This window comes from Equus asinus, chromosome 8 (assembly GCF_041296235.1).
Source record: "Equus asinus isolate D_3611 breed Donkey chromosome 8, EquAss-T2T_v2, whole genome shotgun sequence".
NCBI lineage: Eukaryota > Metazoa > Chordata > Mammalia > Perissodactyla > Equidae > Equus > Equus asinus.
In genome coordinates this window covers 94,742,818-94,768,337 of record NC_091797.1, presented here as the reverse complement: position 1 = coordinate 94,768,337, position 25,520 = coordinate 94,742,818, and the positions used below count along the sequence as shown (strand labels likewise).

The following is a 25,520-nucleotide window of genomic DNA, read 5'->3' as shown; positions in this document are numbered from 1 at the left end:
TCACTTTCTCTTCTTATAGGGACATTAATCCCATCTTGGGGGCTCCACTCTTACCTAAACCTAATTATTTCTCAAAGGCGCCATCTCCAAATACCATCACCTTAGGGGTTAGGGTTCAATATATGAATTTTGGGGGAGACACAAACATGCACTCATATAACCAACACAGAGTCCCTCTGCTGGAGATGCCCTTACTCCCTCCACATTTGCTTACCCCTCCTCTTCCAAGACCCCCACGTGCATGTCCTACCTAGGTGGACTCTACCTTGATTTCCCTGGAAAAAGGGTAGCTACTTTAGCAGTTGAGTTTTCAAAAATCCTTGTTAATTCTTTGTAATAGTAATTAGCACATCAGTTTATACTTTATTTCTAATATCTTGGAAGGTAGTATCCTTGACAGAAGGAACTTCTCTTGTTTGTCTTTGTATTTTCACCTTCCCAGACCAACCTAAAACAGTAGTTTCCCCTTATCTGTGGTTCTGCTGTCCGTGGTTTCAGTTACTTGCGGTCAATCACAGTCCAAAAATATTAAGTGGAAAATTCACCTGCAGCAGATGATCCTCCTTCTCATGTATCCTCAAAAGGTCAATAGTAGCCTAATGTTGTGTCACAATGCCTTCGTCATTCTTCTCAGTTCACCTCATCTCGTAGGCATTGTATCATCTCACGTCATCACAAGAAGAAAGGCGAATACAGTACAATGAGATATTTTGAGAGAGAGACCACAGTCACATAGCTTTTATTACAGTATATTGTTATAACTATTCTATTTTATTATTAGTTATTGTTATTAATCTATTACTGTGTGTAGTATATAAAATAAACATTATCATAGGTATAAATGTGTAGGAAAAAACATAGTATATTTAGGGTTTGGTACAATCCGCGATTGTAGGCATCCACTAGGGATCTTGGAACGTATCCCCTGCAATAAACGGGACCACTGTACAATATGTCACTCAGAACTAACCATTAATAAATGTTTGCTGGTTGAGTGAATGAGTTGCTGCATGAGTGGATGGATAGATGGATGAAAGTTTGAGCCCAAGACATATATATGTAAAATGAAGGTTTTATATTAAACGATTATTAGTTTTCCTCTAATACTTTGTGGTTAAAAAATTTAAAGTTAGGGGCTCCATGTGATAAAGAGATAGAACTGGAAAACATAAAGAGACAAAAGAGCAAATAAATTGGAAGCAACTTAAAAATTTGGCAAAATGTCAGAATAAGAGTAGAGAAAACACATATGCAATGTTTGGGGATTATAAATATTCATTCCTTTCTTTTGCTCTTAAAGTTTTCTTTTCTATAACAATTCAATTCTCACCTATAATTTTCTTTGACTGATAGGACTTTAGAGAATATATACATTTTTAATCTTTAAAATTTAAATTTTATTCAATGTTTTAATTATAGCAATTATTTCTAATTTTAAGTCAACATGTTTGTTTTAGACAATAGAGTGATATATAGAATTGTAAAAGAAAAATCATATATAAATTTTGACATTAAATCACCCATATAGCCCAACCTCTTATCATTCCCAGTCACTTTCAATGAGATACCTCCAAGTTTCTTGGCCTGTTAGAATGCTGCAGGGACAGCATAAAAGGAGAGTTGTTCAGCTGCTTGTGCTCCCTATCCTAGTCTTGGACACTCCCACTGCTCTTGGAAGCAGAGAAACTGTACCAAATATGAGTCTTCCTCTTAGTTGAGTTGGTAAAATTCATGACTGCCCTCTGCAGGAGAGAGACCTGCTATTTAAACATACAAGTTGGTGTGTGTTCACTCATTAGACCAATGTCCAATGTCTGCTTTATGTCAGGTGTATCAGTCATATACTGCTACGTAACAAACAATCACAAATATAAGCATTTATTACTCACATGTGTGTTCATTTTGAAGCCCAGACTGAAGAGCCAGAAATTACCCAGGCCCAGGTCTTTTAGGTAATACAAGCAGCAAAAGAGGGTAAACCAAATGGTGCAAAACATCTCATTGCTCAAGGGAGCACATGGCTAAGACCAAAGTCAAGAGGGATGCATATTCCTGTAGGAAGAACTGCAAAGCAAAGTTACATGACAAAGTTACATGAACAAAGGTAAGAGTAACATTGGAACAATAATTTAATCTAGTAAACCAGCCATTATGCTATTCTTGAGATATTCTCTGGACTTGCGTGATATTCTGTTCTCAGGATATAGCTATACCTAGAACTTCCTTTGTTTGGAAGAGTCTGTATACTCAAGAGAAGCTTTGAAACACTCCAAGTTGTACTATCTGCAGTCACTTCCCAGTGGTAATGACATAATCTTTATATACAAATATTTATATCCAGTACTTGACTTGTAAAAGAACCCTCTCTTTGGGTTCTCATACTGTATATACGTTATACATACAGTATTTCCATATCTATCTATTGAAAGGGTTTATATTGATACCTCCTACTTAACTGCAACACTCCTGGATTCATTCTAGGCTCCTTTTTCATATTATATCTCCCTTCTCTTTGAGTAAGAAAACTAATTCCTATTAACTACAATATACTTTTTTATTTTCTCATTTCTAGAAAGCACATTACATCAATTCAGAATTGTTAACTCATACTACTTGTATAAACAAACCTACTAACTAGTACAGCCAACAGTAGTTCTCAGCCTTGTCATCCTTTGGCTAGGTCCCCGAGAGGGTGAGGGCAACTTTGTCCCCAAGGAGGGAGCCTGAGAACTGGGTGGGGATCTATGAGTTTTTGTTGTGTGTATTGTAAGTCAGTCTTCTGGGGACTTGGCCAGGTTTCTGCTGGAACCACGATGGATAGTGACCATTAGTGACCACTCTAGTGCTGGAGGCACAGGTGAGAGTGACTGTCCCTCCTGGGAACATAGTGAGTGCTCTGAGTCACCACAGGCTGAGAACTGGCCCCTGAACCCAAAAACACATTCATTTTAGGAATGAGGAATGAGAGCAGAGGGATCACTCCAAAGACCAGTCTCTGAAATCTCCATGAACCTGGAAGTGAGTGAGTAGTGGGAGGAATCCAGGCTATGATGCAGATGTCCCAAGGATCCACTGGCAACCACAGCTGAGGAGCTCTCTACTGGCTCTTTTATTCCCTCCTGAATGCCCTGGGTAGTAATATGTGCGTGGTGCATTGTGCAAATCTCCTCCCTTTACTACTTCTCCCAACTGTACCCTCAGCTCAGAAAGCAGCTCCCTTGCTAGAAGACAAGTTTGCCTAATGAAGCACCCTTTCACATGGGCTGCTGAGTCCAGAGCCCTTTACATTTGAAGCCCTGAGTGTGTCAGACCATGCTCACTTCCAAGGGAATGCACAGTGCCTCTGGGGGCTTCTTCAAGAGAATGTGAATGGTGATTGGAAATATGAAGAGTAAGCAGTCATGCATTCTTTCATTCAACTAACAAATAGCGTTTTAATTCCTTTGATTTTTTCCCTACAATTTGTAGTTTGCCTTTCACTTTCTTACTGGTATCGTTCGATGAGCAGTAGCTTTTACCTTTTTATGAAGTCCAGCTTACAAATTTTTTTGTGTGTCCTTGTTATCTTTGTGCCTTATCTGTGCCAGTTATCAAAACATCCTCCCATTTTTTATTTTTTTCTAGCAGCTTTTTGTTTTGGCTTTCACATTTGAGTCTATAATCTATCTTGAATTAGTTTTGTGTGTGATGTGAGGTAGGGGAGTCAAAGATCTTTTGTCCCCCCCCAATATAAATATCCAGTTTTTAGAGTACTGTTCATTAAAAAAGACTTTTTCCCCATTGAATTTCATTGGTACATTTGTTGAAAATCAAGTGAATGTAAATGTGTTTATTTATTTATTTATTTTCCCAGCTTTATTAAGGTATTATTGACAAATAAAATTGTATATATTTAAAGTATACAACATGAGGACTTGATATATGAATACATTGTGAAATGATTGCCACAATTAAGTTCATTAATACATTCATCATCTCACATAGTTACCTTTTAGTCTGTGTGTTTGTGTGTGGGGGGTGGGGCGAGAACACTTAAATTCTAATCTCTTGGTAAATTTCAAGTATACAATACAGTATAAAGTGTTGGATTATTTTTAAACTCTATTAATCTGTTGACCTATTTGTCTGTCTTTACACCAATACCACATGGCCTTAATTGCTGTAACTTTATAGAAAGTTTCAGGATTACCAGGGCTATTCTAGGTCCTTTATGTTTCCATTTAACTTGAAAATCACTTAATAATTCCTGCCAACCCACTGGAACTTTCATTGGGATTGGTTTGAATGTCTATACCAATTTGGAGATATTTAATATCTTAAAATATTGAGAGAATTTTTACAACCTATTGTTTTGAACCAAAATTCAGTCTCTGATTTAATTCAGGATTCACTTTGATGAGGAATATTAGGTGAAATTGGTTTCTTACATAAAAAATGTTTCACAGGTTTTCCTTGGTACATTTTGATGGCTTTTCAAGAAGGGAATTTCCAGTAACATATATTTTAGTTTTATTTAGCAATAAGTCATTAAATTATGACAGCCCATGCTGCCACTTCTGTGAGACGATACATGTATTTCTGTGTGAATTGTAGGTGTGTGTTAGATATGCCATCAGTTTCAAAACAATAAACGTTTATTTTCTTGTAGTTTCTGTGAGTTAGTCTCAAGGGGTTGCTTAGCCAGGTGTCTCTGGCTCATGGTCCCTCATTTAGTTGTAGGTGGGCTGTCAGTAAGGGTCCCCATACATCTGAAGACTCAGCTGGAGCAGTAGGATCTGCGTTTTCTCGTGGCTGTTGGCAGGCCTTGTTTCCTCACCATGTGGGCTTCTCCAAACGCTTGTGTCAGGCAGGGTGTCTTCCTACCCCCAGGACAAGCAATCAAAGAGAAAACAACTAAGTCAGGCCACTGTCTTTTTACAACCTAGTGTTAGAGGTGACATTCCATTACTTCTGTGTTCTGCTTGTTAGAATCTTGTTCTATAAATGAGTTAAAGGTGGCCTCTGTAAATTAGCCGCTATGTTGTTTGCCTCTTCACAGCAGGCTGGAGCCATTAGCTCAAGCCTGCCTGCACCAAAATGAAATTTTTCACATCCAGTTGCTTTAACTATAGGCCAAATAAGCATATTCTTAGCCATTTAGAGTCTGCCTGCTTTGCATAACCCCTGAAACCACTCATCCTGTCTGCTCGCCAAAGGTGAGAAAAATCCTGGGCTATAAAAGACCCCAAATTGCTGCTGCTCTTTGTAGCTCTCTGACCCAGAGATTTCTGGCTGTGCTGTTGAGCAACATCTGGACGCATAAGCCCTTTTCTGATTCACTTCTCACCTGAGAGTTCTTTGCCCTCTTCTGCATGTTGGCCCTAAGCCGCTGATTCTGGAAGGTTTACAGCTGTGAGGGACTTCCCCTCTCACCTAACCTAAGTGCCCCCCGAAAAGCTCCTTGTGAGCTCCTGCCATCTCATGGTCACATCTTTTCCTTGATCAGCCTGAAATCCTCAAACTAACTACCCCATCGCTCAGTACAGCCCACACTCAAGGGAGGGGATACACAAGGGAATGAATACCAGGAGGCGGGGAGCACTGGGGGCACCTCAGCTGATGTCTACCACAGTCAGCCCCAAAGACTCGCGTCCCTCTCACATGCCAGACACGTGTCCTAGGCCTTGTGTTCAGCTCTTCACACACACAAAAGAAACACTCAGGAGCAGAGGGCAAGGCTGAGCCTGTGGGTTTTTGTGTTACTTCCCCACCTGTATCTCTCATTGTGGAAATGGTTGCTGAACCACAGAGCACAGTAACACTCGTCCTCGTCCTCTGGCTGGGCCCCCATGATAGTGAGGGAGGCCTTGTTCCCAAGCGCAGGGAGCCAGAGAATCGGGCAGGGACCCCCTGAGACCCTGTTGCTAGTACCACCTATTAGACCCTGGTGTCCCTGATAGGGCTTCTCTTGACCCAGTTGGCATAATTATTGGAGGTGACGGCCCCAGCACTTGAGCCACAGGTGAGTGTGACTGTTCCCCCAGGAGTTGTGATCAGTGAAGATTCCTGAATCACCACATCCTGTGAAGTGGACCCTGAAAACAGGTGAGAGACCAGAAGTCAGAAGAGGGGACAGGGGCATGAGGATGCAGTGTGGCTTCTCCCCTGCTGTCTCCCCTGCTGTCCCCCCAGCACAAAAAGTACCCCCTGACCTGTGCAGTGAGCCAGAAGTGTGAGCAGGAGTGGCACCCAGGTCATGGTGTAGACACCGCAGTGCTGTGCTTTTCAAGACCCCTCAGTAGAGGCAGCCTCCCCCATGGGGGTGGGAATTTCATGTAAATGAGCTCCAGTCCCAGGGATACTCAGCAACGTGGTCAGGTGGCAGCTGCTGAGTTGTTCCATATCAGTGACCAGGTGTTAATGGGACCCAGGGCCTGGGGGCCGTTTCACAGCTGAGCTTGCTTTCCCAGGCCCTGACCCACAGCCCCCTCTGGTGTCCATAGTGAGCATATCACTGATGGAAAGATGCCCTCCTTAGGGTCTTTCCCTGTTCGCACCGTCTCTTCCCTCAGGTCTGGAGTTTTTAGTTCTTCAGTAGGTCAGATTCAGTGCCTGTGATTCCTGAGGAGGGAACTGGATGGAGGAATGTTGTGAAGGGAGGCCTGAATGAATCACTGCCTTTCTTCTTTACTCCAATTCACATACATTAGCTGTCTTTGTTGAGTAGAGGAGCTAAGGTCTTGGGTTCTCCTGCTGTCTTAGCTCCGTTTCCTCAGGAACCCACCCAGTAATGTGGCTACCTTGCCACATAGACAGTTGACCATCCCATGGTCAGATGCTGGATCTCTACCAGGGCCCAGTAGCATTTCAGAATTTATTTCTGAATGGTGTTTAGTATTCTGCTTCCCCAGAAAACTAGAGGACTGCATTATGATTTTTCTTTTAGGGCTTGCCAAATACTTCGTGTGTGTGTGTGTATCTGTGTCAGCTGGGTCATAGGACTCAAATGTCAAGGCTGCATGCATCATGGCTTGAGAGCCCTTGTCTGCACTGGGCCACCTTAAACTTAGTAGCCTCTGTGTCACCTGGTAATGTGATAGAACAGTATTTCTAACAGTGAATATGGGTTTTCAGAAGATGAAGATGCCAATTAAGTGTGTGATTCTCTCATAAAGGTGGGGATTTTGGGGAGCAATAATTTGTCTTACTCTCGAGGCCATGTCTTGTCATGTCACAAACTAATGGCCCCCTGGAAACCTCATTGATATGATGGGCCTCTAAAATTTGCCTATGAGCCATTAGCAGTCAACACTTGTAGAAGCTGGAGGAAAGAGAGTCTTCCTTCTGAAGGAGAGAACGGGTGACACATTATAACGTTCATGCACCAGGGTCCTGGAGGAAAAGCACAGGCAGAGCTCTGTTCCTTCTGAGTATGAGGTGAGCCTGGAGACAAGCAGGATACATAAAAGAACTAGTATCAGAAAATGGGGGCTCCCGGCAAAGTTTCGTATGTGTGGACCGATCTATGTACCCTTCTCTTCTCCAAGAAGAAGGTTTGTGCCAGGCTGTGATAGGTCTTCTGGTCCCCCATGGAACGGAGGGGCTGAGGCCTCCACATCCTTGAAGCTCTTTGAACTTCTGCATTTGTAGCAGAGGAGTCCAGCTGTCCAGAGACTTTTCTGCTTGGGCTCAACACAGTGCTAATGACCTGCCAGCTCATTCACTGCTGATCCCCAGGGTTGGGAATCCTGCACCTCTCATCATGCTCAAAATGACCATTGCTCAGGAGCCCCAAGTCTGGAAAGTGAGCCATGAGTAGACAGAGAAAACAGCATCACATCTCAGGGTACTGTGCATCTGGTGGTGGAAGGAACAATAGAGTACCTGGAGGAGATGGCGCAGAGTGTCAGAATTGCTGGAGGAGACAGATTGTAACTAGGTAAAAAAGAAATAATAGAATATAGGGAAATTCTACTATGCTACAAAAAGTCCTCTTACAATTAAGGAACATTATTTTATTGGATATAGTAGCTTCTTTAATTTTTTTTTGCTTATTTCAACATCTGGGTCATCTCAAGATTTGTCTCTTGAGTCGAGTGTCTTTTCTCATAAGAAATAGACACATTTTCATATTTCTTTGACGTTGAATAATTTGATATTGTATTTGGAACTTTATGAATATTGTATTGGTTTTGGATTCCATTGTATTTCTTTAAGTAATTTTGACTTTTTAAAGCAGATAATAATTTGGTTGGGTTCACACTGGAAACTCAGTCTCTTGGATGGTAGGAAGCTCAAATCTCACTCAGTCCTTTTGTTCTTATTTAGGTTTCTTGAGAACTGCCTACCACATGCCTGGTTCAGAGATTTAGGCACAAATTATGCACAAATTTCAGATTCCCCCTCTGTGGCTCTCTTCTCTATAGGATTCCCTCCTTCCTTCCCAGTGGCTGTGGTTTCTCTGAACTCTGTGGATTGCTTCTTCAAAACAAATAGGCTGTGGGTTTTCTTTAGGAATTTTAGCCATGCCAATTCATACTGACTCCAGTCTAAAAGCCATAAAATTGCGAAACTCTATTTCACCATATCCTTCTTCAAAGTCTCACTTTCCATCCAGGATCTTTCTGCTTTTCCTCACTGTCCAGATTATTCAGATAGTCGCTTTTTAATATTTTGTCCAGAATTTATAGTTGATATCTGCATAAGGTTCTGTCTAGTAGGAGCTTATACAGATATACCAAAGCAGAGCTATCGTGTCTTTTAAAAGAAGCCTTCCACAAGTTCTACACCAAGTTTAGATTATACTTCATTTATTAGGACTTTGTCACATGCCTACCAACAGCTAGGGAGATGTGGAAATGTAGCCACAGTTCTGTGTGTCAAAGCAGATATTACTGAGTTCTTCTTCCTAAGGAAAAGGGACAAATAATGTTGGAAAAGAACAGTGCCTGTAACCCACAGAGAGAAAGGGAATGGGATGTAATTCTCCTTGTTTAGCAGTTATAACCTTGAAGCTTAACAATTAAGTGTGACTTACTTCTTCTGAGTCATGATCATTGACTGTCCTGAAGCCCCAAGCCAAGAACCAGCCTCTGAACTAAGAAGAGGAAAGGGCTTGGGCAGGGCACTAAGCTGAGCCCTGAGCCGGGAGATGTGTGTCTCACTTCTCTGTTGAGCTCTGTCCCTGTGGTGGTGATCGGTGAACCAGAGAGCACAGTAGTAAAATGCTTCATCTTCAGGCTGGGTTCCTGTGATGGTGAGGCAGCCTTGACTCCAAGGAGGGCGCCAGAGAATCACCTGGGGACACTTGAGTCTCTAGGGGTGTTGTCACCAGTCAGACCTTGGGGAACCTGGTTTGGATCCAGTCTGCATAGTCACTGGTGGTGACAGCCCCAGCACTGGAGCCACAGGTGAGTTGACTGTCCCTCCAGGAGTTGTGCTCAATGAAGTCTCCTGAATCACCTCAGCCTGGGAAGTGAATCCTACAAGCGGTGATAGAGACAGAGATATCATGGAACAGTCATGGACGACGACAGCACAGGAAATGCCTCCACAGTTCTCTTCTGTCAAAGCTCCGAGAGCCTCTCTGACCTGTGCAGTGAGTCAGGAGGGTGAGGAGAAAAGTCCAGGCCATGGTGTAGACACCCCCAAAGAGCTGTTTCTTCTGGAACCCTTACAGCTCTCTGGCCTGCCAGGAGTTATTGGTCCCTAAACCCTACAGAAGAAATTATGTATGCAAATAATCTCCCCAGGCCAGAACATTTAGTTACTTGAAAAGGAAACTGCTATTGTGATATCCAACAACAGTAACTGCAGGCCAGGTGCACAGCTGCTCAGGGCCTCTGGATCTGGGCATTATTTCCCTGGTGACCTTGTGTGATTTTCTTTTTAAATTGTATATATTTAAAGTGTGTGACATGGTGATTTGGTATACATATACATAGTGAAAAGATTACTAAAGTCAAGTTATTAACATATCATCTCCTCACATAGTTACTATTTTTTTGTGATGAGAGCCCCCGAAATCTACTTTTTTGGCAAATTTCCAGTAATTATTATTACAATAATACAGTATTATTAACTATAGTCATTATGTTGTACATTAGATCTTTAGACTTAGTCTTCCTATGTAACTTCAACTTCGTACCCTTTCACCCTCATTTCCTCATTCCCTCTACTTCTCCACCTCTGGTAACCACCATTCTACTCTCTGCTTCTATGTATTCAACTTATGTAAGATTCCAAACATAGAGGAGATCACGCAATTTTTTCCTTTCTGTGTCTGGCTTATTTCACTTAGCATCACAAACATAGAAGATAAGTGTTGGTGAGAATGTGGAGAAAATGGAACCCTTGTACACTATTGGTGGGAATGTAATTAGTACAGCCATTATGGAAAACAGTATGCAGCCTCCTCAAAAACTAAAAATAGAACTGCCGTATGATCCAGCTATCCCTTTTCTGGGTATATACCCAAAGGAAATGAAATCAGTATCTTGAATAGATATCTGCACTCCCATGTTTATTGCAGCATTATTCACAAAAGCCAAGATACGGAAACAACCTAAGTACCCATTGACAGATGAATGGATAAAGAAATTGTGGTATACATATACAACAATATATTGTTCAGCCTTAAAAAAATGAGATCCTGCCATTTGCAACAACATGGATGATTATTTTTTTTATTGTGGTAAAATACACACAAAATTTAATATATAATTTTAATGATTTTATAATGTACAATTCAGGGGAATTTTTACATTTGCCATATTGTGCAGTCATCACCACTCTCTAGATACAAAACATTTTTATCACCCCAAAAAGAAACCTATATCCTTTAAGCAGTCGTTCACTGTTTACCTTTTCTCCCAACCCCCAGCAACCACTAATCTGTTTTTGTCTCTATAAATTGGCCTATTCTGGATCTTTAATTTAAATGGAATCATACAATATGCTACCTTTTGTATCTGACATCCTTCACTTAGTATAATGTTTTCAAGGTCCATCCATTTTGTAGTGTGTATCTGTACTTCATTGTTTTTTATGTTTGAATAGTATTTCATTTTCATTTGATGGATATGCTACATTTTGTTTATCCATTCATAAGTTATGGACATTTGGGTTGTTTCCATCTTTTGGCTATTGTGAATAGTGCTTCTAGAAACATTTGTGTACAAGTTTCTATTCAAATACTTGTTTTCAATTCTTTTGGATATATTTAGGAGTGCAATTCCTGGGTCATATAATACCTCTATGTTTAACTTTTTGAGGAACTACCAAACTGTTTTCCACATCAGCTGTACCATTTTAAATTTCCACTAGCAATGCACGAAGGTTTCAATTTTTCCACACCCTTGCCAAACACTTCTTATTTTCCTTTTTTTAACAAAATTTATAGACATCCTGGTGGGTATGAAGTAGTATTTCATTTTGATTTGCATTTGCATTTCCCTGGTGAACAATGACACAGCATCTTTTCATGTGTTTCTTGTCCATTTGTTTGACTTTGGATAAATATTTGTTCAAGTCCTTTGACCATTTTTTAGTTGAGTTATTTGTTCTTTTGTTGTTGAGTTGTAAGAGTTCTTTATGTATTCTGAATTCTAGACCTTTATCAGATTATGTGATTTGCACATATTTTCTCCCATTTTGTGACTGTCTTATCACTCTTTTTATCGTGTCCTTTTTTTTTTTTTTTATTAATGTTATGATGGATTACAAGCTTGTGAAATTTCAGTTGTACATTTTTGTTAGTCATGTTGTGGGTACACCACTTCCCCCTCCGTACCCTCCCCCCACCCCCCCTTTTCCCTGGTAACCACCGATCAGATCTCCTTCTCAATATACTAATTTCCACCTATGAGTGGAGTCATATAGAGTTCGTCTTTCTCTGACTGACTTATTTCGCTTAACATAATGCCCTCGAGGTCCATCCACGTTGTTGTGAATGGGCCAATTTCGTCTTTTTTTATGGCTGAGTAGTATTCCATTGTGTATATATACCACATCTTCTTTATCCAATCATCAGTTTCTGGGCATGTAGGCTGGTTCCACGTCTTGGCTATTGTAAATAATGCTGCGATGAACATAGGGGTGCAACGGACTCTTGAGATATCTGATGTCAGGTTCTTAGGATAGATACCCAGTAATGGGATGGCTGGGTCATAGGGTATTTCTATTTTTAACTTTTTGAGAAATCTCCATACTGTTTTCCATAGTGGCTGTACCAGTTTGCATTCCCACCAACAGTGTATGAGGGTTCCTCTTTCTCCACAACCTCTCCAACATTTGTCGTTCTTGGTTTTGGATGTTTTTGCCAATCTAACGGGGGTAAGGTGATATCTTAGTGTAGTTTTGATTTGCATTTCCCTGATGATTAGCGATGATGAACATCTTTTCATGTGTCTATTGGCCATATTCATATCTTCTTTTGAGAAATGTCTGTTCATGTCCTCTGCCCATTTTTTGATCGGGTTGTTTGTTTTTTTGTTGTTAAGCAGTGTGAGTTCTTTGTATATTATGGAGATTAACCCTTTGTCGGATAAGTGGCTTGTAAATATTTTTTCCCAATTAGTGAGCTGTTTTTTTGTTTCAATTCTGTTTTCCCTTGCCTTGAAGAAGCTCTTTAGTCTGATGAAGTCCCATTTGTTTATTCTTTCTATTGTTTCCCTCAACTGAGGAGTTATAGTGTCCGAAAAGATTCTTTTGAAACTGATGTCAAAGAGTGTACTGCCTATATTCTCTTCCAAAAGACTTATTGTCTCAGGCCTAATCTTTAGGTCTTTGATCCATTTTGAGTTTATTTTGGTGTGTGGTGAAAAAGAATGGTCAATTTTCAATCTTTTGCATGTGGCTGTCCAGTTTTCCCAGCACCATTTGTTGAAGAGACTTTCTTTTCTCCATTGTAGGCCCTCTGCTCCTTTGTCGAAGATTAGCTGTCCATAGATGTGTGGTTTTATCTCTGGGCTTTCAATTCTGTTCCATTGATCTGTGGACCTGTTTTTGTACCAGTACCATGCTGTTTTGATCACTGTAGCTTTGTAGTATGTTTTGAAATCGGGGATTGTGATTCCGCCGGCTTTGTTTTTCTTGCTCAGGATTGCTTTAGCAATTCGTGGTCTTTTGTTCCCCCATATGAATTTTAGGATTGTTTGTTCAATTTCTGTGAAGAATGTTCTTGGGATTCTGATTGGGATAGCATTGAATCTGTATATTGCTTTAGGTAGTATGGACATTTTAACTATGTTTATTCTTCCAATCCATGTGCAAGGAATGTTTTTCCATCTCTTTATGTCATCGTCTATTTCTTTCAAGAAAGTCTTGTAGTTTTCATTGTATAGATCCTTCACTTCCTTGGTTAAGTTTATCCCAAGGTATTTTATTCTTTTCGTTGCGATTGTGAATGGGATAGAGTTCTTGAGTTCTTTTTCTGTTAGTTTATTGTTAGTGTATAGAAATGCTACTGATTTATGCACGTTAATTTTATACCCTGCTACTTTGCTGTAGTTGTTGATTATTTCTAATAGTTTTTCTGTGGATTCTTTGGGGTTTTCTATGTATAAGATCATGTCGTCTGCAAACAACGCGAGTTTTACTTCTTCGTTACCTATTTGGATTCCTTTTAATTTTTTTTCCTGCCGAATTGCTCTGGCCAGCACCTCCAGTACTATGTTGAATAGGAGTGGTGAAAGTGGGCACCCTTGTCTTGTTCCTGTCCTCAGAGGGATGGTTTTCAGCTTTTGTCCATTGAGTATGATGTTGGCTGTGGGTCTATCATATATGGCCTTTATTATGTTGAGGTACTTTCCTTCTATACCCATTTTACTGAGGGTTTTTATCATAAATGGGTGTTGGATCTTGTCGAATGCTTTCTCTGCGTCTATTGAGATGATCATGTGGTTTTTGTTTTTCATTTTGTTGATGTAGTGTATCACGTTGATTGACTTGCGGATGTTGAACCATCCCTGTGTCCCTGGTATAAATCCCACTTGATCCTGGTGTATAATCTTTTTGATGTATTGCTGTAATAGGTTTGCCAAAATTTTGTTGAGGATTTTTGCATCTATGTTCATCAGTGATATCGGCCTGTAGTTCTCCTTCTTTGTGTTGTCCTTGTCAGGTTTGGGGATCAGAGTGATGTTGGCTTCATAGAATGTGTTAGGGAGTTGTCCATCTTTCTCAATTTTCTGGAACAGTTTGAGGAGAATAGGTATTAAGTCTTCTTTGAATGTTTGGTAGAATTCTCCAGAGAAGCCATCTGGTCCTGGACTCTTGTTTTTGGGGAGGTTTTTGATTACCGTTTCTATTTCCTTACTTGTGATTGGTCTATTCAGATTCTCCATTTCTTCCTGATTCAGTTTGGGGAGATTGTAGGAGTCTAGGAATTTGTCCATTTCTTCCAAGTTGTTCAATTTGTTGGCATATAGTTTTTCACCGTATTCTCTTATGATCTCTTGTATTTCATTGGTATCTGTTGTGATTTCTCCTCTGTCATTCCTGATTTTATTAATTTGCGCTTTCTCTCTTCTTTTCTTGGTGAGTCTGGCTAGGGGTTTGTCAATTTTGATGCACAAACGTTTTACATTTCGATGAAGTCCACTTTAATTTTTTTTTCTTCTTTTTGTTATTGCTTATGCTTTTGGTATTATTTCGAACAAACCCAAGCCCAAAGTAAATATAGATACTCCATATGTTTTCTTCTAAGGGTTTTTTAAAAAATATATTTTTCTTGTATTTAGGTCTTTGATCCATTTTGAGTTAATTTTTGTATAAGGTGTGAGGTAAGAGTCCAGTTTCATTCTTTTGCATGTGGACATCCACTTGTTTCAGCACCATTTGTTGAAGAGTCCATTTTTTTACATTGTATGTTCCTGTCAACTTTGTGGAAAATCAATTAACCAAAGATGTATGGGTTTATTTCTGGACTCTCAGTATCATTCGATTAATCTCTATGTTTATCCTTATGCCAGTGCCAAACTATTTTGATTACTATAGATTTGTAATAAGTTTTGAACTTAGAAAGTTTGAGAACTCCAATTTTGTTCTTTTTCAAGATTGTTTGGCTATTCAGGGTCCCTTTCAATTTCATGTGGATTTAAATATCAGCTTTTGCATTTTTTGCAAAAAAGACGTTTGGGATTTTGATAGGCATTCCATTGAATCTGTAGATCACTTTGCGTAGTATTGCAATCTTAACTTTTTTATGTCTTTCAATCCATGATTAGGGGATGTCTTTCTGTTTCTTTAGGTTGTCTTTAGTTACTTTCAGCAATGCTTTTCAGTTTTCGGGGTACAAGTCTTGCACTTTATTGGTTAAATTTATTTCCTCAGTATTTTATCCCTTTTTATACTATTGTAAATGGAATTTTTTTCTTAATATTATTTTTTGATTACTTATTGCTAGTGTATAGAATTACAACTGATTTTTGCATGTTGATTTTGTATCCTGCAACTTTACTGAAATTGTTATTTGCTCTAATATTTTTTCATGGATTCTTTGGGATTTTCTATGTATAAGATCATGTCATCTGCAAATAAAGATAGTTTTACTTTTTCTTTTGGATGCCTGATTATTCTCTCCTCTTACAGACTGTCCCCAGTTCTCTTTTACCAACCTCCCAGATACCTTCTCATCCTCTTCCTTTTGTAAGCTTGGGCATGGTAAGAAAATTCAGATTTGTACCCTTGGTGGCACTTTGATCCTATAGGAGAGGTCCCACAGTGATCTGCTTAAAACCTAAATGCTCATTCTTTTTATCATGGAATGAGCCATGCCACAGAACAAGGGCAGAAACTGTTTGCATCAGAAGCATTTCACCAATTGTGCTTCTTGACTGAATGTTATTAGTCCTCACACCTCAGGATGTCTTTAAGGTGCATTTTTTTTAACTTTTATTTATGCAATAGAATAAGTTTATATTAAAATATTATAGATATCATCATCAAAAATGGTGCCTTAAATTTTAACCCAAAGAGAATGAGATACATTGTTGCAGAAAATTTTTTTTGTGCATACATGACTTATTTACAAAAGGGGGTTTATTATATACACGCCATTCTGAGGTGTCCTTTTCTTACTTCACAATGTATATCATGGAATATCCTTCAATAATCTTATATATAGATCAAGTTAAAGGATGAAAAACAGACATTCATTTGGGACAGTTACAAAGAAAAACTGCAGGGTCTTGCTGAAGCACTGGGTTGAAAGCCATGAGGCCAGATCTGGGCAGAGTGGGGAAGAGTGCTGTGATATATGGGGTAACCGCCAGGGGAGTGGGATATGCAAGGCACTACCTTTAAGATGCCTGTTGGCCATCCCTGATGTTCCTTATGTTGGAAGGTCTTTCTCAAATTACTGCAGAGCATCTTATATCGTGGGGGCTCATTTTGGGGACAAGATTGGCTCTATCTTTACAAAAGTGGATTCTATTTCCCTACTCATAAAATGAAATTAAGAATAGGGCCTACCTTCAAGTGTTGTTATGAAAATGCAATAAGATGGTGCATATAAAAGTATTAGCATATCATATTAGCACATTATAAGTGCTCAGTCAATGCCAATGATTATTTTATAGTAGCATTAGAATTTAATATCCACTGATAATAAGATTCTAAGTATTTCTAACATATTTTTCTGAGCATCTCAAAATTACCTTTCGATTGTTCTGGTATTCTGTTTAGGATTATGTTCCAAATGTCTTTCTAATCCCAAATCATCTTAATTTGGACAAACAACTACTGAACACACACACACTCACACGCACACTCACACACACGCATATTCAGAGAGAGAATTGTTTCTATCACTGTTCTTGAGGATGCCTCAATGGTGTGAGTCACCACACGTTTCCTTGCTTCTCTAAACCCCAGGCTCCCATGAGACAGATTACTTTTGGTACAACAGGGAGACAGTCAGTGAGTGGGTTAGGAGCAGGGTACACATAACTAATTCTACAAAACAAATCAAAGAATTTCAGCACAGGGCCTAAGGGTCTTTGTGATGGTGTGGACTCCTCCAGCCATTTGAACAGCAGAGTCACCACTACCTGTGTAACCTGCCCTGGAAAGGAGGGAGCAGGGGAGGCAAAGGGGAAGGTGGATAAGACAGCCTGGGTGGAGACTGGACTCTCCTTCCCTCTCATAGACACAGAATCCTGTGTTTCCACTGCTCTCAAGCTTTTCAATTGACCTGTATTGCCCCTGTCCCCAATGCTGGGGTAGCCTCAAGTGTCCTAGCCCATAATGACACCTCAGTAGCATCTTGCCTGTCCTGACATCAGCCTCACTCCCCTGCACCCCCAAACCAGGGGCTGCTCATGAAGTAGCTCTGGGGATTTTGAACCTGTGCTTTTATTAGATGCAAACAGCTCCTTCACTGTGTAAGTGCATCCCGTGTGCTCTAGAATGCTCTGCCTGGGACCCTCAGTGCTTTTACTCAATCGCAAGTGACAAGCTCTCTCTCACCATATGAAAGTGACATTCAAATGAATCTCAGGGAATAGGAGTGCAGGGGAGCGATGAGCCCAGTGAGTCCCAGGTGCTATCTGGATCAGAGAGCATTCCCGTGACAGCCTTTAACTAGACTGGGCGGCTGTTGTTAACGTTTCCATCACAGGGATGAGCTTGAGTTCTCAGCCCAACACTTTCTCCCATCTGGTCCTTCTCTGGCACTTTCCTTTTGTCTTAACTACAGTATCACTTGCTTGAGACAGCATTCTCTTATGCGCATGATGCCACTCTCTCTTAACTGGTCCCCCTGCCTTCACTCTGCCTCCTATCTCATCTTCTTTGGAGAAGCTGGGCTTTTTCAGCTAAAGCTGAAATCAAATTCTAAATCTTCCATGTTCAAAAAACTTTAACAGCTTCCTGTTGTCCACCCCTTTCTTGCCAATGTCACCTCTTGCCACACATCATAATATGCCTTCTTCTTATCAACTTGTTGACCCTTTCTCTCCTGTACAGTGTCAGCCCCATGAGCATGGGTACCCTGTCTGTTCGTGCTGCATCCTGAGCCCTAGACCTGAGCCTGGCACATAGAAGGTGTTCAGTAAATGTTAAGGACAGACAGAGCTCTGCATCAGCTGTTTTCCTGAGTCAGACCCAGCTGGCCTCTCCATCTGTGCTCTGCTCTGGCTCATCACGGACTCTGTCCCCAGCGCAGGCTGCCTCTGGCATGAAGGAATTTCATTTGAGGCAGCTGACAAGGGCTCCCTTTGAGGGCCAATTTTGGGAGGATGAGGCTACATTCTCTAGGTTGCTGTCCTCGACCTGAGTCCTAAGCCCTTGTTAGAGGTGACACTAGCAAACATACAAACAAAAGGTAAACAGGCCCAGCTGTGCTGGCTGTGGGTGGCTGGTGCTGCAGGGAGGGTCACACTGTTGGGCAGCCTGGCATGATCATGTGTTACTTCCCTGCAGGCTGGAGCACTGTAGGAGCCTGTCTAGGGCCACACTGTAGTAATTAGTCTTATCCTCAGGCTGGTACCCGGAAGTACTCAATAAGGCTGTGTTTCCAGACTGGTAGCGTGAGAATCAGGCTAAGACCCCTGCAGGCCAGTATTGCTTCGATAGACCAGAGGTTTGAGAACACTGTTTGGTCCTTATTTGCACCAGGACACAGTCCCAAGACCCACCTTGGTGCTGTTTTTAATGCAGGGGTGGTGACAGCCTCAGAATGTAGAGACTCCTGAGTCAGCACAGACTGCACCCAGGACCCTGAGAATCAGAAGAGAGACAGAGGGTGAATGAGGCAGGTCAGTGGAACAAGGGAACAAGGCAGAACCCCAGGCCCTCCCAGTCCCAGCTCCTGATACCCAGTCTCTACCCACCTGCTCAGTGAGTGAGGAGGGTGAGGGGTCCAGGCAATGGTAGAGACACCCCAGAGCTCTGTTTACCAGCCCACACAGCTCAGGGCTAACAGCCCCCAGGCTCTTATTCCCTCCTCAACCCCTGGAGAGGCAGGGAATTCAATGCAAATGTATCCTGCTACCCCTGGCTGTGCCTCCTCACATAGGACACTGAGCTTAGCAGTTCATCTTGAGGTGGAGCTGGCTGGAGGTGGGGAGAGCATGGTCCATCCCTCTCCAGGGCCTCTGGGAGGACACAGATGCTGGGCCCCCAAGCACAAAACAGAGACTGTGAATGAGTTATCTCATTTCCCAGCTGAGAGCTCAGCCTTGAACCCCCTTTCCAGGCTGCTCAAGATGCAGGTTTCTCTCTCCCTACTTGATTTCTCATTAAGCACACAGGGAGAGTGGTGAGTGTTAGGGAGGATCAATTAGCATGTTTGTATGGTTCACTGGACTCACTGAGAAATGAGGGGAAACCCAGGAAGTAGAAGGAGATGTACTAGCTGAGGTGAAAAGAAGAGAATCAGCAGGCTTCAGGGTCTTCAGAACTAAAGGATTAGAGAGGCTCAGGGAAGAGGAAGGAAATGTATGTGTCAACTTCCAAGTAGTAAAGATCTGGAAAAATGTCAATGGCTTTCCGAATAATAAAGGCCTTTATAATTAACTGAACAGGGACGGGGAGAAAGCAGGTGGTACAAAAGGGAGAGAGAGAGCCCTGCCTTTAGAAGGGCAGTCTGAATCAGGCATGGAAGCCTCTGCACTTCAGAGAACACTGGAGAAACCAAGAGGGAGAGTGGGCAAGAACCGAGGGGAGTGCAGGCCAGAAGACGTCTTTCTGTCTGTTTGTTTGCCTTTGTTTTTATTCTTAAAGAAAGAGGAGCCTCTCCCAGCTTTGCAGCTGTCCTCCCTGGAGGGCCCCAGGCATGGAGTACGGGAGTTTTTCTATAATGTAAACTCATTAATTCTTTATGTCAGAGATTTCTCTTAGGTTCTTGTCTACCGATGATTCTCCTTCTTATTTATACTCTTCTTATGGATTTACTATTATTAAAACATACATATGGGTGGCGGGGAGCTTTTAGACATGTAGAATCTCCGCCCTCACTCCAGATCCACTGAATCAGAATCCACAATTTACAAGATTCCCAGATGATTCGTGGGCACATCAAAGTCTGAGAGACACTGGTCTCTCAGACGCATGATCAAGAACACTGTTGTGGTTTTGGATGTGGACTGTCCCACGTGTCTCAATCTGTTCTGCTGGCAACTAACACGTGCAGCAATTAACTTCCTGTTTTTCTATTTTGTGCATCCTAAAGTCAGGAATAATGTGCTTGAGCCTTCCCGTTAAACGTGGCAGGCAAACCCCCCTGCCCCTGCCTCCTCACCTCAGAAAATCCACAGAAATGACCAGGAGTATTTTATTAACAAGATTAATTACATAACATCACTTCTTCATTTGACTAGTAAACATTTGTAAACCTAAGTGCTATAAAATTGCATTAGTACCCAAATCAAAACAATATTAAGCAATCATTCAAATATTTGTATACATTTTAATAAATATTATTCTTTTATGATAAGAGTAGTATATAAAATGCAGATATATGAGCACAAGGTTTGATCACAATTGTGGAAATATTGAGAACAAAATGAAAGACTGCATTCAAATTCAGAAATATGATTATATTGATTGATTATAGTTATATTGATAAAAGTTTGACGTAAAGAATCTTTTCAAAGAACTTGGTGATTTTTAATACCTTTTGCTTTATACAATGCATATGTGTTTCATTAAATGCAACTCAATAGAATAAATTTTAGTAATATACTAATGTAGTGTTTCTTCTTTTTGCATTTAGCCAGCAAAGTACATCATAGAGGATGCCCCTTTCTGGAGGAAATGTGTTTGACCTTAGCCCTTAGATCTGATCCAGCTGTTACTGTTCCTTCTGGATTATGAAATAATTGGATTTTGCTTTTCCTGAACCAGTTCCCCCCCAGATCACCCATGTATTTCCTCCACTTTAGTGCTCAAGCGGGTATGGGAATCAATTCAGACCCTTCCCTTCACCTTTCAGTAGATGGTCTACATCTAGGCTGTTTGAGAGCTGGTGTGTCTGATCATGTGATCCCCCTATCACAAGAGCCAGGGAAGGTTTATGTCTTGGTTCCCCATCAGGGTCTATCAGTGTGCTGAACACCACTGTATACCAGCCAGCAGTAGCACTCAGCCTTATCTTCCAACTGGGCTCCTGAGAGGGTCAGGGCAGCTTTGCCCTCAAATAGTGAGCCGGAGAACTGGGAGGGGGTCCATGAGTGTCTGCTGTTTGTGTTATAAATCAATGTACTGAAGGCTTGGACAGATTTCTTCTGCCACCAGCAAGGATAGTGACCATTGGTGACCTCTCCAGTGCTAGAGCAACAGGTAAGAATGACTGTCCTTCCTGGGGAAACAGTGAGTGAGGGCTCCTCCTGAGTCACCACAGCTTGAGAATTGGACCCTGAAACCCAAAACATACACATCTAAGGAATAAGGAAAAAAGCAGAGGGATCCCTCCAAAGGCTGATATTTGACATCTATATTAACCTGGGGAATGAGTGAGGAGAAGGAGGAGGAGAGGAGTCAAGGCCGTGGTGCAGAAGTTAGAAGAACTCTCTGCTCCAGAGCTGGGGCTGGACTCTCTGATGGCTTTTTATCTCCTACTGAGCTTGTAGTGTGAAGGGGGTGTGTTTGAGTGTTGCATTGTGCAAATCTGAGCCCTTGGCCACCCCTTTCCACTACTCAGCCCTGACAGTGGCTACACTGTTGGACGGTAGGCCAGGGGTGGTTGTGTGCTGTGGATTTACTCCATGGGAGGAAGGAGTTGCTCAAGACTTTACACGGGCCAGTGAGCAACTATTCAGGGGCCATTAAATTTGAACCACTTGAGTATCCTCAAGTCCTATGAGAAGATCCACAGTGCCCTTTGGTGGCCTTCTTGGGCTAAGGGTGTGTTATCTCTCATTCATTGAACAAATAACTATTAATCTTTTTGACATCACAAATGTATTTCCCAGGCCAAACTACATTCATTACTAGTCTCTTCTTTGCTCATTCCTGTTTTTACTTCTCTCTCTAGTTGCTGAAATCCCACCCCACTGTCTGTAATTTAATTTTAGTGATACATGGTCTTAATTTCTTATCTGAGCGTTTTGAATGACTAGAAGAATTGTTTCATGACCAACTCACTCTATTGAAGTTATTTATTTTGAATCTCACATTGAATAAACAGCTGGACTAAGTCAGAATTATTTTAACAATTTATTTTTGAGAATTTAAAAAAGAAAAGGACCCAAAACTCAGGGTTAAATGTTTTTCTGCCAATTCAGTGAAGACTAAAGTCAGCCATGAGAGTGGTCTACTGAGTCTACGTGACCAAGCCCCTCAAAACTGAGGATACCAAGCTTGGGCGAGCTTTCCTGTTTGGCAGTGTTCCATGCATAGTATCACACCCTGGTGCCAAGAGAAGTTAGCGTTGTCTGTGACTCCACTGGGAGAAGATAACTGGAAGCTTGCTCTTGGAATTCTCCTGGACCTGCCCATGTGCCTCTTCCTTTGACTGATTTTAATCTGTAGCCTTTGCTGTATTAAACCATATCTATGAGCATAAGAGCTTTCAGTGAGTTATGTGAATTCCTCACTGGGAATTATCAAAACTTCAGGGATTTTTGGGACCCCCGAACTTGCAATTGTTATCAGAATTGAGGGTGTTGTTGGATACCCTCAGATTTTGTAGGGTCCAAACTCACATTTGTTTGTTTTATCACATAGATGACATCATTCTGAGTCACCTGTAATGAGGCAACTCCAGATCTCTTGGCCTGTTAGGATGCCACAGGGCCAGCATAAAAGGAAGGGTATCCTGGATACTCAGGCACACCTTCCTCATCCTGTATTCTTCCACTGCTCTTGGAAGTAGAGAAACTGCATCAAATATAAATCTTCCTCCTTTTCTTATAATGGTAAAATATTCATAACATAAAATTTACTCTCTTAACCATTTTTAAATACACAGTTCAGTGGCATAAGGTAAATTTACATTGTTGCACAGCCATCACTATCACCTATCTCCAGAATCTTTTCATCTTTCCAAACTGAAACTCCATATCCATTAAACAGTAACTGCCCATTCTCCCCTCCCCCAAAATTTGGAAAACATGATTCTACTTTCTGTGTTTATGAAATTGACTGCTCTGGGTATCTCTTTTAGGAGAATCATACAATATTTGTCTTTTGTGACTATCTTATTTCACTTAGAAGAATGTCTTCAAGTTTCATCCACATTGTAGCATGTGTCAGAATTTACTATTTTTTAAGGCAGAATAATGTTCCATTGTTTGTGTATACTACATTTTGTTTATCCATCCATCTGTTGATGGACATGTGGATTCTTTCTAACTTTTAGCTATTGTGAATAATGGTATGAGCGTGCTTGTACAAATATCTCTTGGAGAGCTTGCTTTCAGTTCTTTTGGGCACTTGGAGGTGAAATTTCTGGATCATATAGTAATTTTGTGTTTGACTTTTTGAGAAACAGCCACAGTGTCTTCCACAGTGGCTACCCCATTTTATGTTCCTTCTGGCAATGCACAAGAGTCCCATTTTCTGCACATCTTTGTCAAGACTTGTTATTTTCTGCTCTTCTAGTAATACCATCCTAATGGTTGTAAAGAGGCATCTCATTGTGGTCTTGATTTACATTTCCCTAATGATTTGTGTTGAGCATCACATCACATGCTTATTGACCATTTGTGTATCTTCTTTGAAGAAATGTCTATTCAAGTCTTTGCTCATGTTTGATTTAGATTTTTGTAGAGAAGTCCAGGCCATGATGCAGATGTTCCCAAGGACCCCCTGACTCCACAGCTGGTGCTGGACTCTCTAGTGACTCTGTTATCTTCTTACATTCCTGAGGGATATTTGTTAATGTGGATCTGTATGCAAATCTAATCTTTTACCAGTCATCAAACCCATACCCAATCCTGAATTTTCAGCTGCAAAAGAAGCTCCACTGCCTAGAGTTGTTGTGGAGTTTGCCCCAAGAGATGAAGCCACTGCTTTAACTTCTCACAGTCCAATGACAAAGGTCTCATGGCCAGGGATCCTGAGAAGACCCACAGCACCCCAAGTGACATTTTCTGAAGAATGTGAAAGGTGATGGGAAATACGTAGGGTAAGTTCTTCTCCTTTCTTCCAACAAATGAATGCTGTTTAATCTTTTTGACATTTTCTGCTGTATTTTCCAGGCCAATCCAATATCAATATCAGCTTATTATTTGCTTACCCCTATTTGTACTTCCTTCTCTAGTTCTTTTAAAAAATATAAACCAATGCCTGAATTTCAATTTTGATGTCATCTCTTTTCAATGGTTTGCTTGAGTATTTTATTTTAATTTTTAATTTTTATTATTTATTTATTTATTTTTTTTGAGGAAGACTAGCCCTGGGCTAACATCTGCTGCCAATCCTCCTCTTTTTTTTTTGCTGAGGAAGGCTGGCCCTGAGTTAACATCCATGCCCATCTTCCTCTGCTTTATATGTGGGATGCCTACCACAGCATGGCTTGTCAAGCAATGCCATGTCCACACCTGGGATCTGAACCGGTGAACCCTGGGCTGCCACAGTGGAATATGCGAACTTAACCGCAGTTCCACCAGGCCGGCCCCTGCTTGAGTATTTTAAATGACAAAATAATTTATAATATTGACCACAAACCTAAGTTGAAGGTATTTATTTTGAACCTCAAGGTGAATGAATGAAAAATTAGCATAAAGTGAGAATTATTTTTTCTATTTTTATTTAGAGAATATTACCTGGAAAATGTAGACACAGGATCACAGATTGAATATGGAAAGTTTTACAGTCAGACCTAAGATCCAATGCAGAATAGATGGTAGTGATTTAAGGAGAAGGAAATGGGATAGTTTTATTTTAAATACTTTTAAAGTTAGAATATAAATATAAATATAAATAGAATAGAAATAGAATGGAAATTTTGCAAAGTTCACACATATGTCCCTCACCTGATCTCTCCTAATATTAACATCTTACATAACCACAGGAAATATCAAAATGACCAAAATTACTCAAGAAAAATAGATAAACTGAATAATCCTGTATTTACCAAGGAAACTGAATTTGCAGTTAAAAGTCTTCCGGAAAAGAAAGCTACATGTTGGGATCACATAAGTAAGCATGTCATATTTTAGGAGCTATTGTACTAGATATTTTCTTATTTTCAAATTCCAATTGTTCTTTCCTAGTGTTTAGGAGTATTTGATCCTTGTATATATGGACCTTATATCTTGTGAGTTTGTTAAACTCAGTCATCAGTTTTATGAGCTTATTTGTAGATTCTTTAAGATTTTCTACATAGTTGATTTCTACGTAGACAGTGTTGATAGGTTCAATTTTTCCTTTCTAATTTGGATTCTTTTATTTATTTTTCCTTCTTTATTGCACTGATTAGAACTTCAAGTACAATGAAGAATAGGAGTTGTGAAGAATAGAAGATACGCTTGCTAGTTAATAATCTTAGACGAAATATTAAATCTCTCAGCATTAAGTAAGATATTAACAGTATATTTTTTAATAGATGCCTTTTATCAGGCCCAGGAAGTTTCCATCTATTTCTGGTTTGCTAT

General features: G+C 40.6%; 1 long non-coding RNA gene across 3 annotated transcripts in view; it reads right to left on the bottom strand.

Annotated features, from left to right (window-relative positions):
- The window catches only part of LOC139045997 (uncharacterized), a 75,725-nt gene that overhangs the window by 8,518 nt on the left and 41,687 nt on the right, over nt 1–25,520 (bottom strand). Inside the window, exons 2-4 of one of the 3 annotated variants that reach the window (XR_011505583.1) lie at nt 18,618–18,699; nt 1,890–2,064; nt 546–663 (exon numbers count right to left, since the gene is read on the bottom strand). The exons of the other annotated variants lie outside the window; for them this stretch is intronic. This is a non-coding gene — a long non-coding RNA (uncharacterized lncRNA). The remainder of the gene's footprint in view (nt 1–545; nt 664–1,889; nt 2,065–18,617; nt 18,700–25,520) is intronic. 3 annotated transcript variants of the gene reach the window in all.